Here is a 15,809-nt window from a genome sequence, read left to right as displayed (position 1 = left end):
AAACACGTTGATTAAACACGTTGGTTAAACATGTTGGTTAAACACGTTGGTTAAACATATTGGTGAAACACGTTGGCTGGTTAAACACGTTGGATAGGCTCAATTTAAACAAGGGAAAAAAAACCATCTTGGATCCCGTATTTAACACATGAAACGGAAACATGCATTGATTGGTTGGTTGGTTAAACACGTTGGTTAAACATGTTGGTTAAACACGTTGGTTAAACATGTTGGTTAAACACGTTGGTTAAACATAGTGGTGAAACACGTTGGATAGGCTCAATTTAAACAAGCGAAAAAAAAACACATCTTGGATCCCGTATTTAACACATGAAACGGAAACATGCATTGATTGGTTGGTTGGTTAAACATGTTGGTTAAACATATTGGTTAAACACGTTGGCTGGTTAAACACGTCGGATAGGCTCAATTTAAACAAGCGGGAAAAAAAACACATCTTGGATCCCGTATTTAACACATGAAACGGAAACATGCATTGATTTGTTGGTTGGTTTGTTAAACACGTTGGTTGAACATGTTGGTTAAACACGTTGGTTAAACATATTGGTTAAATATGTTGGTTATAAACGTTTGATAGACTCAATTCAAACAAGCGAAAAAAAAAGAGACCTTGAATCCCGTATCAAACACATGAAACGGAAACATTGATTGATTGATTGATTGATTGATTGATTGATTGATTGATTGATTGATTGGTTGGTTGGTTGGTTGGTTGGTTGGTTGGTTGGTTGGTTGGTTGGTTGGTTGAAATTCAAACACACATAAAACTGCTTAAATAGTGCCAAAACCACATAATTTGATGACCTTGACCTTTGACCTTGTGACTTTCGTCAAGGTCATTGCTCCACAAGGTCATTGCAAAAGACCCTAAGGGTCAAGGACCTTTTGTTAAAGAGTTTTGCCTAAAAATGGCTTTTTTAAAAACCATCGATGGGAGTTATGTCCCTTACATGATGGTAAAATCAATATAGTCATAATGTAAAAAAGTTGCCCCTTGAAGTACCAAGCATTTTTCACTGCTTAATTTTTTTGTATCTATAACCGTTCAAGAGTTATAGGGAAATCAAAGACATGTGAAAATCTAAAATGTGACCTTGACCTTTGACCTTGACCTAATTTTCTAAGTTAGGAATCAGGGGACTCAAATAAAAACATTCCAGGGTTATACGGTTAACGGTTTATGAGTTAAAAAAACATACCGACAAATTTATTCCGTAAAGATAGATAACTCCTATAAAATTTATTCGAATCGCTTCGATCCAAATACGCCAAAAATTCCTGAGGATGTAACGAACAATTTGTAAAAAGAATTTTGTCGCTTTCTTATTTTGTTACGAAGGAGATGCACACACATGATAAACAGTGAATAGGGAGATAACTCTTACAAAGAAAATGGTTCGGCTTAGCAGGGTGAAATTTAAAAGCGCATAAACTATACGATACAATATGAAAAAAATCTAAGCGACATATTGCGAAACAAACATTTATCGCAAGAACAAAATTTGGCGGAAGAAAAAAAAAAAAATAATAATAATAATAATAATAATAATAATCAGAACAAATACAATAGGCTTTCCACAGAAAAGTGGAAAGACCTAATAATATGGATAAAACTGGAGTTGTCGTTCGTTTTACGTTGATAGGATAGATAGCACACAACCTACATTCAGTTGTAAGTGGAGGGTTAAAAAAAAAAAGGGGGGGGGGGGGCAAAAGGGGGTCTCGGGGAGATTTTTTTTTTTTTTTATTAACGGAACAGAATGGTTAAAAAGGTTTTTTACAATATAAATCAATTGCTTTAAAAAAGCAATTGTAGGGGGTCTTTCCCCCTTTAAAATTAATTGAATTTGGGGGGGGGGGGGTGTTTGTTTGTTTGTTTGTTTGTTTGTTCGTTTCTGTATGGGGTCTATATTATTGTTACCGGAGAAGTTTCATGTTTAGTTTGGAAAGTTTTTCTTTTATTTTAGGTACAGCGCGCGCGCCACATCACGTGACACGGGTTTATAATAACGAAAAGATAGTCTTTTTATTTCTTTTTAGGTGGGGACTTTGAACAGACAACATGTATAGAGACGGAATAAACACAATGTAATTTCTTTTGTCATTGTAGGAAATTGACAACTTGATGACAGTTCACGGGCAGTGCATGTTTTGGATTTAATTGATCCGGTGTTACTTTAAAACACATTTATTGATTATTTTCTGATATTGTACATTTTTCAGCACCTGTTTGTAACACAGATTAGTATTTCAATCTCGGAGCGGACATTTTATTGTAGGTTTTTACTGAGATTTACGGACCTAGCAAGCGATTTTTAGGGCATTGCCATTTCTTTTGTCTAGGAAAAGCTTTGAGAGATATCTGCACCAAGTTTTTTTATAAACTTTCAGTACATGTATGCCCTGCTGACTGCAAATTTTGAGGTCGATTGTACTTGTAGTTTCAGAGAACATGTGGATTTTTTTTCAGAAGTGACGCAAGAACAATATTGAATTTCGATTTTTCATGAAACATGATTTATTGATCATGATCATGATTGATTGATCGATTGATTGGTTGGTTGGTTAAACACGTTGCTTAAACATGTTGCTTAAACACGTTGGTTAAACACATTGGATAGGCTCAAAATTGGATCCCGTATTTAACGCATGAAACGGAAACATGTATTGATTGATTGATTGGTTGGTTGGTTGATTAAACACGTTGATTAAACACGTTGGTTAAACATGTTGGTTAAACACGTTGGTTAAACATATTGGTGAAACACGTTGGCTGGTTAAACACGTTGGATAGGCTCAATTTAAACAAGGGAAAAAAAACCATCTTGGATCCCGTATTTAACACATGAAACGGAAACATGCATTGATTGGTTGGTTGGTTAAACACGTTGGTTAAACATGTTGGTTAAACACGTTGGTTAAACATGTTGGTTAAACACGTTGGTTAAACATAGTGGTGAAACACGTTGGATAGGCTCAATTTAAACAAGCGAAAAAAAAACACATCTTGGATCCCGTATTTAACACATGAAACGGAAACATGCATTGATTGGTTGGTTGGTTAAACATGTTGGTTAAACATATTGGTTAAACACGTTGGCTGGTTAAACACGTCGGATAGGCTCAATTTAAACAAGCGGGAAAAAAAACACATCTTGGATCCCGTATTTAACACATGAAACGGAAACATGCATTGATTTGTTGGTTGGTTTGTTAAACACGTTGGTTGAACATGTTGGTTAAACACGTTGGTTAAACATATTGGTTAAATATGTTGGTTATAAACGTTTGATAGACTCAATTCAAACAAGCGAAAAAAAAAGAGACCTTGAATCCCGTATCAAACACATGAAACGGAAACATTGATTGATTGATTGATTGATTGATTGATTGATTGATTGATTGATTGATTGATTGGTTGGTTGGTTGGTTGGTTGGTTGGTTGGTTGGTTGGTTGGTTGGTTGGTTGAAATTCAAACACACATAAAACTGCTTAAATAGTGCCAAAACCACATAATTTGATGACCTTGACCTTTGACCTTGTGACTTTCGTCAAGGTCATTGCTCCACAAGGTCATTGCAAAAGACCCTAAGGGTCAAGGACCTTTTGTTAAAGAGTTTTGCCTAAAAATGGCTTTTTTAAAAACCATCGATGGGAGTTATGTCCCTTACATGATGGTAAAATCAATATAGTCATAATGTAAAAAAGTTGCCCCTTGAAGTACCAAGCATTTTTCACTGCTTAATTTTTTTGTATCTATAACCGTTCAAGAGTTATAGGGAAATCAAAGACATGTGAAAATCTAAAATGTGACCTTGACCTTTGACCTTGACCTAATTTTCTAAGTTAGGAATCAGGGGACTCAAATAAAAACATTCCAGGGTTATACGGTTAACGGTTTATGAGTTAAAAAAACATACCGACAAATTTATTCCGTAAAGATAGATAACTCCTATAAAATTTATTCGAATCGCTTCGATCCAAATACGCCAAAAATTCCTGAGGATGTAACGAACAATTTGTAAAAAGAATTTTGTCGCTTTCTTATTTTGTTACGAAGGAGATGCACACACATGATAAACAGTGAATAGGGAGATAACTCTTACAAAGAAAATGGTTCGGCTTAGCAGGGTGAAATTTAAAAGCGCATAAACTATACGATACAATATGAAAAAAATCTAAGCGACATATTGCGAAACAAACATTTATCGCAAGAACAAAATTTGGCGGAAGAAAAAAAAAAAAATAATAATAATAATAATAATAATAATAATCAGAACAAATACAATAGGCTTTCCACAGAAAAGTGGAAAGACCTAATAATATGGATAAAACTGGAGTTGTCGTTCGTTTTACGTTGATAGGATAGATAGCACACAACCTACATTCAGTTGTAAGTGGAGGGTTAAAAAAAAAAAGGGGGGGGGGGGGCAAAAGGGGGTCTCGGGGAGATTTTTTTTTTTTTTTATTAACGGAACAGAATGGTTAAAAAGGTTTTTTACAATATAAATCAATTGCTTTAAAAAAGCAATTGTAGGGGGTCTTTCCCCCTTTAAAATTAATTGAATTTGGGGGGGGGGGGTGTTTGTTTGTTTGTTTGTTTGTTTGTTCGTTTCTGTATGGGGTCTATATTATTGTTACCGGAGAAGTTTCATGTTTAGTTTGGAAAGTTTTTCTTTTATTTTAGGTACAGCGCGCGCGCCACATCACGTGACACGGGTTTATAATAACGAAAAGATAGTCTTTTTATTTCTTTTTAGGTGGGGACTTTGAACAGACAACATGTATAGAGACGGAATAAACACAATGTAATTTCTTTTGTCATTGTAGGAAATTGACAACTTGATGACAGTTCACGGGCAGTGCATGTTTTGGATTTAATTGATCCGGTGTTACTTTAAAACACATTTATTGATTATTTTCTGATATTGTACATTTTTCAGCACCTGTTTGTAACACAGATTAGTATTTCAATCTCGGAGCGGACATTTTATTGTAGGTTTTTACTGAGATTTACGGACCTAGCAAGCGATTTTTAGGGCATTGCCATTTCTTTTGTCTAGGAAAAGCTTTGAGAGATATCTGCACCAAGTTTTTTTATAAACTTTCAGTACATGTATGCCCTGCTGACTGCAAATTTTGAGGTCGATTGTACTTGTAGTTTCAGAGAACATGTGGATTTTTTTTCAGAAGTGACGCAAGAACAATATTGAATTTCGATTTTTCATGAAACATGATTTATTGATCATGATCATGATTGATTGATCGATTGATTGGTTGGTTGGTTAAACACGTTGCTTAAACATGTTGCTTAAACACGTTGGTTAAACACATTGGATAGGCTCAAAATTGGATCCCGTATTTAACGCATGAAACGGAAACATGTATTGATTGATTGATTGGTTGGTTGGTTGATTAAACACGTTGATTAAACACGTTGGTTAAACATGTTGGTTAAACACGTTGGTTAAACATATTGGTGAAACACGTTGGCTGGTTAAACACGTTGGATAGGCTCAATTTAAACAAGGGAAAAAAAACCATCTTGGATCCCGTATTTAACACATGAAACGGAAACATGCATTGATTGGTTGGTTGGTTAAACACGTTGGTTAAACATGTTGGTTAAACACGTTGGTTAAACATGTTGGTTAAACACGTTGGTTAAACATAGTGGTGAAACACGTTGGATAGGCTCAATTTAAACAAGCGAAAAAAAAACACATCTTGGATCCCGTATTTAACACATGAAACGGAAACATGCATTGATTGGTTGGTTGGTTAAACATGTTGGTTAAACATATTGGTTAAACACGTTGGCTGGTTAAACACGTCGGATAGGCTCAATTTAAACAAGCGGGAAAAAAAACACATCTTGGATCCCGTATTTAACACATGAAACGGAAACATGCATTGATTTGTTGGTTGGTTTGTTAAACACGTTGGTTGAACATGTTGGTTAAACACGTTGGTTAAACATATTGGTTAAATATGTTGGTTATAAACGTTTGATAGACTCAATTCAAACAAGCGAAAAAAAAAGAGACCTTGAATCCCGTATCAAACACATGAAACGGAAACATTGATTGATTGATTGATTGATTGATTGATTGATTGATTGATTGATTGATTGATTGGTTGGTTGGTTGGTTGGTTGGTTGGTTGGTTGGTTGGTTGGTTGGTTGGTTGAAATTCAAACACACATAAAACTGCTTAAATAGTGCCAAAACCACATAATTTGATGACCTTGACCTTTGACCTTGTGACTTTCGTCAAGGTCATTGCTCCACAAGGTCATTGCAAAAGACCCTAAGGGTCAAGGACCTTTTGTTAAAGAGTTTTGCCTAAAAATGGCTTTTTTAAAAACCATCGATGGGAGTTATGTCCCTTACATGATGGTAAAATCAATATAGTCATAATGTAAAAAAGTTGCCCCTTGAAGTACCAAGCATTTTTCACTGCTTAATTTTTTTGTATCTATAACCGTTCAAGAGTTATAGGGAAATCAAAGACATGTGAAAATCTAAAATGTGACCTTGACCTTTGACCTTGACCTAATTTTCTAAGTTAGGAATCAGGGGACTCAAATAAAAACATTCCAGGGTTATACGGTTAACGGTTTATGAGTTAAAAAAACATACCGACAAATTTATTCCGTAAAGATAGATAACTCCTATAAAATTTATTCGAATCGCTTCGATCCAAATACGCCAAAAATTCCTGAGGATGTAACGAACAATTTGTAAAAAGAATTTTGTCGCTTTCTTATTTTGTTACGAAGGAGATGCACACACATGATAAACAGTGAATAGGGAGATAACTCTTACAAAGAAAATGGTTCGGCTTAGCAGGGTGAAATTTAAAAGCGCATAAACTATACGATACAATATGAAAAAAATCTAAGCGACATATTGCGAAACAAACATTTATCGCAAGAACAAAATTTGGCGGAAGAAAAAAAAAAAAATAATAATAATAATAATAATAATAATAATAATCAGAACAAATACAATAGGCTTTCCACAGAAAAGTGGAAAGACCTATTAATATGGATAAAACTGGAGTTGTCGTTCGTTTTACGTTGATAGGATAGATAGCACACAACCTACATTCAGTTGTAAGTGGAGGGTTAAAAAAAAAAAGGGGGGGGGGGCAAAAGGGGGTCTCGGGGAGATTTTTTTTTTTTTTTATTAACGGAACAGAATGGTTAAAAAGGTTTTTTACAATATAAATCAATTGCTTTAAAAAAGCAATTGTAGGGGGTCTTTCCCCCTTTAAAATTAATTGAATTTGGGGGGGGGGGGGTGTTTGTTTGTTTGTTTGTTTGTTTGTTCGTTTCTGTATGGGGTCTATATTATTGTTACCGGAGAAGTTTCATGTTTAGTTTGGAAAGTTTTTCTTTTATTTTAGGTACAGCGCGCGCGCCACATCACGTGACACGGGTTTATAATAACGAAAAGATAGTCTTTTTATTTCTTTTTAGGTGGGGACTTTGAACAGACAACATGTATAGAGACGGAATAAACACAATGTAATTTCTTTTGTCATTGTAGGAAATTGACAACTTGATGACAGTTCACGGGCAGTGCATGTTTTGGATTTAATTGATCCGGTGTTACTTTAAAACACATTTATTGATTATTTTCTGATATTGTACATTTTTCAGCACCTGTTTGTAACACAGATTAGTATTTCAATCTCGGAGCGGACATTTTATTGTAGGTTTTTACTGAGATTTACGGACCTAGCAAGCGATTTTTAGGGCATTGCCATTTCTTTTGTCTAGGAAAAGCTTTGAGAGATATCTGCACCAAGTTTTTTTATAAACTTTCAGTACATGTATGCCCTGCTGACTGCAAATTTTGAGGTCGATTGTACTTGTAGTTTCAGAGAACATGTGGATTTTTTTTCAGAAGTGACGCAAGAACAATATTGAATTTCGATTTTTCATGAAACATGATTTATTGATCATGATCATGATTGATTGATCGATTGATTGGTTGGTTGGTTAAACACGTTGCTTAAACATGTTGCTTAAACACGTTGGTTAAACACATTGGATAGGCTCAAAATTGGATCCCGTATTTAACGCATGAAACGGAAACATGTATTGATTGATTGATTGGTTGGTTGGTTGATTAAACACGTTGATTAAACACGTTGGTTAAACATGTTGGTTAAACACGTTGGTTAAACATATTGGTGAAACACGTTGGCTGGTTAAACACGTTGGATAGGCTCAATTTAAACAAGGGAAAAAAAACCATCTTGGATCCCGTATTTAACACATGAAACGGAAACATGCATTGATTGGTTGGTTGGTTAAACACGTTGGTTAAACATGTTGGTTAAACACGTTGGTTAAACATGTTGGTTAAACACGTTGGTTAAACATAGTGGTGAAACACGTTGGATAGGCTCAATTTAAACAAGCGAAAAAAAAACACATCTTGGATCCCGTATTTAACACATGAAACGGAAACATGCATTGATTGGTTGGTTGGTTAAACATGTTGGTTAAACATATTGGTTAAACACGTTGGCTGGTTAAACACGTCGGATAGGCTCAATTTAAACAAGCGGGAAAAAAAACACATCTTGGATCCCGTATTTAACACATGAAACGGAAACATGCATTGATTTGTTGGTTGGTTTGTTAAACACGTTGGTTGAACATGTTGGTTAAACACGTTGGTTAAACATATTGGTTAAATATGTTGGTTATAAACGTTTGATAGACTCAATTCAAACAAGCGAAAAAAAAAGAGACCTTGAATCCCGTATCAAACACATGAAACGGAAACATTGATTGATTGATTGATTGATTGATTGATTGATTGATTGATTGATTGATTGATTGATTGGTTGGTTGGTTGGTTGGTTGGTTGGTTGGTTGGTTGGTTGGTTGGTTGGTTGAAATTCAAACACACATAAAACTGCTTAAATAGTGCCAAAACCACATAATTTGATGACCTTGACCTTTGACCTTGTGACTTTCGTCAAGGTCATTGCTCCACAAGGTCATTGCAAAAGACCCTAAGGGTCAAGGACCTTTTGTTAAAGAGTTTTGCCTAAAAATGGCTTTTTTAAAAACCATCGATGGGAGTTATGTCCCTTACATGATGGTAAAATCAATATAGTCATAATGTAAAAAAGTTGCCCCTTGAAGTACCAAGCATTTTTCACTGCTTAATTTTTTTGTATCTATAACCGTTCAAGAGTTATAGGGAAATCAAAGACATGTGAAAATCTAAAATGTGACCTTGACCTTTGACCTTGACCTAATTTTCTAAGTTAGGAATCAGGGGACTCAAATAAAAACATTCCAGGGTTATACGGTTAACGGTTTATGAGTTAAAAAAACATACCGACAAATTTATTCCGTAAAGATAGATAACTCCTATAAAATTTATTCGAATCGCTTCGATCCAAATACGCCAAAAATTCCTGAGGATGTAACGAACAATTTGTAAAAAGAATTTTGTCGCTTTCTTATTTTGTTACGAAGGAGATGCACACACATGATAAACAGTGAATAGGGAGATAACTCTTACAAAGAAAATGGTTCGGCTTAGCAGGGTGAAATTTAAAAGCGCATAAACTATACGATACAATATGAAAAAAATCTAAGCGACATATTGCGAAACAAACATTTATCGCAAGAACAAAATTTGGCGGAAGAAAAAAAAAAAAATAATAATAATAATAATAATAATAATAATCAGAACAAATACAATAGGCTTTCCACAGAAAAGTGGAAAGACCTAATAATATGGATAAAACTGGAGTTGTCGTTCGTTTTACGTTGATAGGATAGATAGCACACAACCTACATTCAGTTGTAAGTGGAGGGTTAAAAAAAAAAAGGGGGGGGGGCAAAAGGGGGTCTCGGGGAGATTTTTTTTTTTTTTTATTAACGGAACAGAATGGTTAAAAAGGTTTTTTACAATATAAATCAATTGCTTTAAAAAAGCAATTGTAGGGGGTCTTTCCCCCTTTAAAATTAATTGAATTTGGGGGGGGGGGGGTGTTTGTTTGTTTGTTTGTTTGTTTGTTCGTTTCTGTATGGGGTCTATATTATTGTTACCGGAGAAGTTTCATGTTTAGTTTGGAAAGTTTTTCTTTTATTTTAGGTACAGCGCGCGCGCCACATCACGTGACACGGGTTTATAATAACGAAAAGATAGTCTTTTTATTTCTTTTTAGGTGGGGACTTTGAACAGACAACATGTATAGAGACGGAATAAACACAATGTAATTTCTTTTGTCATTGTAGGAAATTGACAACTTGATGACAGTTCACGGGCAGTGCATGTTTTGGATTTAATTGATCCGGTGTTACTTTAAAACACATTTATTGATTATTTTCTGATATTGTACATTTTTCAGCACCTGTTTGTAACACAGATTAGTATTTCAATCTCGGAGCGGACATTTTATTGTAGGTTTTTACTGAGATTTACGGACCTAGCAAGCGATTTTTAGGGCATTGCCATTTCTTTTGTCTAGGAAAAGCTTTGAGAGATATCTGCACCAAGTTTTTTTATAAACTTTCAGTACATGTATGCCCTGCTGACTGCAAATTTTGAGGTCGATTGTACTTGTAGTTTCAGAGAACATGTGGATTTTTTTTCAGAAGTGACGCAAGAACAATATTGAATTTCGATTTTTCATGAAACATGATTTATTGATCATGATCATGATTGATTGATCGATTGATTGGTTGGTTGGTTAAACACGTTGCTTAAACATGTTGCTTAAACACGTTGGTTAAACACATTGGATAGGCTCAAAATTGGATCCCGTATTTAACGCATGAAACGGAAACATGTATTGATTGATTGATTGGTTGGTTGGTTGATTAAACACGTTGATTAAACACGTTGGTTAAACATGTTGGTTAAACACGTTGGTTAAACATATTGGTGAAACACGTTGGCTGGTTAAACACGTTGGATAGGCTCAATTTAAACAAGGGAAAAAAAACCATCTTGGATCCCGTATTTAACACATGAAACGGAAACATGCATTGATTGGTTGGTTGGTTAAACACGTTGGTTAAACATGTTGGTTAAACACGTTGGTTAAACATGTTGGTTAAACACGTTGGTTAAACATAGTGGTGAAACACGTTGGATAGGCTCAATTTAAACAAGCGAAAAAAAAACACATCTTGGATCCCGTATTTAACACATGAAACGGAAACATGCATTGATTGGTTGGTTGGTTAAACATGTTGGTTAAACATATTGGTTAAACACGTTGGCTGGTTAAACACGTCGGATAGGCTCAATTTAAACAAGCGGGAAAAAAAACACATCTTGGATCCCGTATTTAACACATGAAACGGAAACATGCATTGATTTGTTGGTTGGTTTGTTAAACACGTTGGTTGAACATGTTGGTTAAACACGTTGGTTAAACATATTGGTTAAATATGTTGGTTATAAACGTTTGATAGACTCAATTCAAACAAGCGAAAAAAAAAGAGACCTTGAATCCCGTATCAAACACATGAAACGGAAACATTGATTGATTGATTGATTGATTGATTGATTGATTGATTGATTGATTGATTGATTGGTTGGTTGGTTGGTTGGTTGGTTGGTTGGTTGGTTGGTTGGTTGGTTGGTTGAAATTCAAACACACATAAAACTGCTTAAATAGTGCCAAAACCACATAATTTGATGACCTTGACCTTTGACCTTGTGACTTTCGTCAAGGTCATTGCTCCACAAGGTCATTGCAAAAGACCCTAAGGGTCAAGGACCTTTTGTTAAAGAGTTTTGCCTAAAAATGGCTTTTTTAAAAACCATCGATGGGAGTTATGTCCCTTACATGATGGTAAAATCAATATAGTCATAATGTAAAAAAGTTGCCCCTTGAAGTACCAAGCATTTTTCACTGCTTAATTTTTTTGTATCTATAACCGTTCAAGAGTTATAGGGAAATCAAAGACATGTGAAAATCTAAAATGTGACCTTGACCTTTGACCTTGACCTAATTTTCTAAGTTAGGAATCAGGGGACTCAAATAAAAACATTCCAGGGTTATACGGTTAACGGTTTATGAGTTAAAAAAACATACCGACAAATTTATTCCGTAAAGATAGATAACTCCTATAAAATTTATTCGAATCGCTTCGATCCAAATACGCCAAAAATTCCTGAGGATGTAACGAACAATTTGTAAAAAGAATTTTGTCGCTTTCTTATTTTGTTACGAAGGAGATGCACACACATGATAAACAGTGAATAGGGAGATAACTCTTACAAAGAAAATGGTTCGGCTTAGCAGGGTGAAATTTAAAAGCGCATAAACTATACGATACAATATGAAAAAAATCTAAGCGACATATTGCGAAACAAACATTTATCGCAAGAACAAAATTTGGCGGAAGAAAAAAAAAAAAATAATAATAATAATAATAATAATAATAATCAGAACAAATACAATAGGCTTTCCACAGAAAAGTGGAAAGACCTAATAATATGGATAAAACTGGAGTTGTCGTTCGTTTTACGTTGATAGGATAGATAGCACACAACCTACATTCAGTTGTAAGTGGAGGGTTAAAAAAAAAAAGGGGGGGGGGGCAAAAGGGGGTCTCGGGGAGATTTTTTTTTTTTTTTATTAACGGAACAGAATGGTTAAAAAGGTTTTTTACAATATAAATCAATTGCTTTAAAAAAGCAATTGTAGGGGGTCTTTCCCCCTTTAAAATTAATTGAATTTGGGGGGGGGGGGGGTGTTTGTTTGTTTGTTTGTTTGTTTGTTCGTTTCTGTATGGGGTCTATATTATTGTTACCGGAGAAGTTTCATGTTTAGTTTGGAAAGTTTTTCTTTTATTTTAGGTACAGCGCGCGCGCCACATCACGTGACACGGGTTTATAATAACGAAAAGATAGTCTTTTTATTTCTTTTTAGGTGGGGACTTTGAACAGACAACATGTATAGAGACGGAATAAACACAATGTAATTTCTTTTGTCATTGTAGGAAATTGACAACTTGATGACAGTTCACGGGCAGTGCATGTTTTGGATTTAATTGATCCGGTGTTACTTTAAAACACATTTATTGATTATTTTCTGATATTGTACATTTTTCAGCACCTGTTTGTAACACAGATTAGTATTTCAATCTCGGAGCGGACATTTTATTGTAGGTTTTTACTGAGATTTACGGACCTAGCAAGCGATTTTTAGGGCATTGCCATTTCTTTTGTCTAGGAAAAGCTTTGAGAGATATCTGCACCAAGTTTTTTTATAAACTTTCAGTACATGTATGCCCTGCTGACTGCAAATTTTGAGGTCGATTGTACTTGTAGTTTCAGAGAACATGTGGATTTTTTTTCAGAAGTGACGCAAGAACAATATTGAATTTCGATTTTTCATGAAACATGATTTATTGATCATGATCATGATTGATTGATCGATTGATTGGTTGGTTGGTTAAACACGTTGCTTAAACATGTTGCTTAAACACGTTGGTTAAACACATTGGATAGGCTCAAAATTGGATCCCGTATTTAACGCATGAAACGGAAACATGTATTGATTGATTGATTGGTTGGTTGGTTGATTAAACACGTTGATTAAACACGTTGGTTAAACATGTTGGTTAAACACGTTGGTTAAACATATTGGTGAAACACGTTGGCTGGTTAAACACGTTGGATAGGCTCAATTTAAACAAGGGAAAAAAAACCATCTTGGATCCCGTATTTAACACATGAAACGGAAACATGCATTGATTGGTTGGTTGGTTAAACACGTTGGTTAAACATGTTGGTTAAACACGTTGGTTAAACATGTTGGTTAAACACGTTGGTTAAACATAGTGGTGAAACACGTTGGATAGGCTCAATTTAAACAAGCGAAAAAAAAACACATCTTGGATCCCGTATTTAACACATGAAACGGAAACATGCATTGATTGGTTGGTTGGTTAAACATGTTGGTTAAACATATTGGTTAAACACGTTGGCTGGTTAAACACGTCGGATAGGCTCAATTTAAACAAGCGGGAAAAAAAACACATCTTGGATCCCGTATTTAACACATGAAACGGAAACATGCATTGATTTGTTGGTTGGTTTGTTAAACACGTTGGTTGAACATGTTGGTTAAACACGTTGGTTAAACATATTGGTTAAATATGTTGGTTATAAACGTTTGATAGACTCAATTCAAACAAGCGAAAAAAAAAGAGACCTTGAATCCCGTATCAAACACATGAAACGGAAACATTGATTGATTGATTGATTGATTGATTGATTGATTGATTGATTGATTGATTGATTGGTTGGTTGGTTGGTTGGTTGGTTGGTTGGTTGGTTGGTTGGTTGGTTGGTTGAAATTCAAACACACATAAAACTGCTTAAATAGTGCCAAAACCACATAATTTGATGACCTTGACCTTTGACCTTGTGACTTTCGTCAAGGTCATTGCTCCACAAGGTCATTGCAAAAGACCCTAAGGGTCAAGGACCTTTTGTTAAAGAGTTTTGCCTAAAAATGGCTTTTTTAAAAACCATCGATGGGAGTTATGTCCCTTACATGATGGTAAAATCAATATAGTCATAATGTAAAAAAGTTGCCCCTTGAAGTACCAAGCATTTTTCACTGCTTAATTTTTTTGTATCTATAACCGTTCAAGAGTTATAGGGAAATCAAAGACATGTGAAAATCTAAAATGTGACCTTGACCTTTGACCTTGACCTAATTTTCTAAGTTAGGAATCAGGGGACTCAAATAAAAACATTCCAGGGTTATACGGTTAACGGTTTATGAGTTAAAAAAACATACCGACAAATTTATTCCGTAAAGATAGATAACTCCTATAAAATTTATTCGAATCGCTTCGATCCAAATACGCCAAAAATTCCTGAGGATGTAACGAACAATTTGTAAAAAGAATTTTGTCGCTTTCTTATTTTGTTACGAAGGAGATGCACACACATGATAAACAGTGAATAGGGAGATAACTCTTACAAAGAAAATGGTTCGGCTTAGCAGGGTGAAATTTAAAAGCGCATAAACTATACGATACAATATGAAAAAAATCTAAGCGACATATTGCGAAACAAACATTTATCGCAAGAACAAAATTTGGCGGAAGAAAAAAAAAAAAATAATAATAATAATAATAATAATAATAATCAGAACAAATACAATAGGCTTTCCACAGAAAAGTGGAAAGACCTAATAATATGGATAAAACTGGAGTTGTCGTTCGTTTTACGTTGATAGGATAGATAGCACACAACCTACATTCAGTTGTAAGTGGAGGGTTAAAAAAAAAAAGGGGGGGGGGGCAAAAGGGGGTCTCGGGGAGATTTTTTTTTTTTTTTATTAACGGAACAGAATGGTTAAAAAGGTTTTTTACAATATAAATCAATTGCTTTAAAAAAGCAATTGTAGGGGGTCTTTCCCCCTTTAAAATTAATTGAATTTGGGGGGGGGGGGGGGTGTTTGTTTGTTTGTTTGTTTGTTTGTTCGTTTCTGTATGGGGTCTATATTATTGTTACCGGAGAAGTTTCATGTTTAGTTTGGAAAGTTTTTCTTTTATTTTAGGTACAGCGCGCGCGCCACATCACGTGACACGGGTTTATAATAACGAAAAGATAGTCTTTTTATTTCTTTTTAGGTGGGGACTTTGAACAGACAACATGTATAGAGACGGAATAAACACAATGTAATTTCTTTTGTCATTGTAGGAAATTGACAACTTGATGACAGTTCACGGGCAGTGCATGTTTTGGATTTAATTGATCCGGTGTTACTT

Source organism: Mytilus trossulus, chromosome 12, assembly GCF_036588685.1.
Source record: "Mytilus trossulus isolate FHL-02 chromosome 12, PNRI_Mtr1.1.1.hap1, whole genome shotgun sequence".
NCBI lineage: Eukaryota > Metazoa > Mollusca > Bivalvia > Mytilida > Mytilidae > Mytilus > Mytilus trossulus.
Note: the sequence above shows the minus strand (reverse complement) of the source record.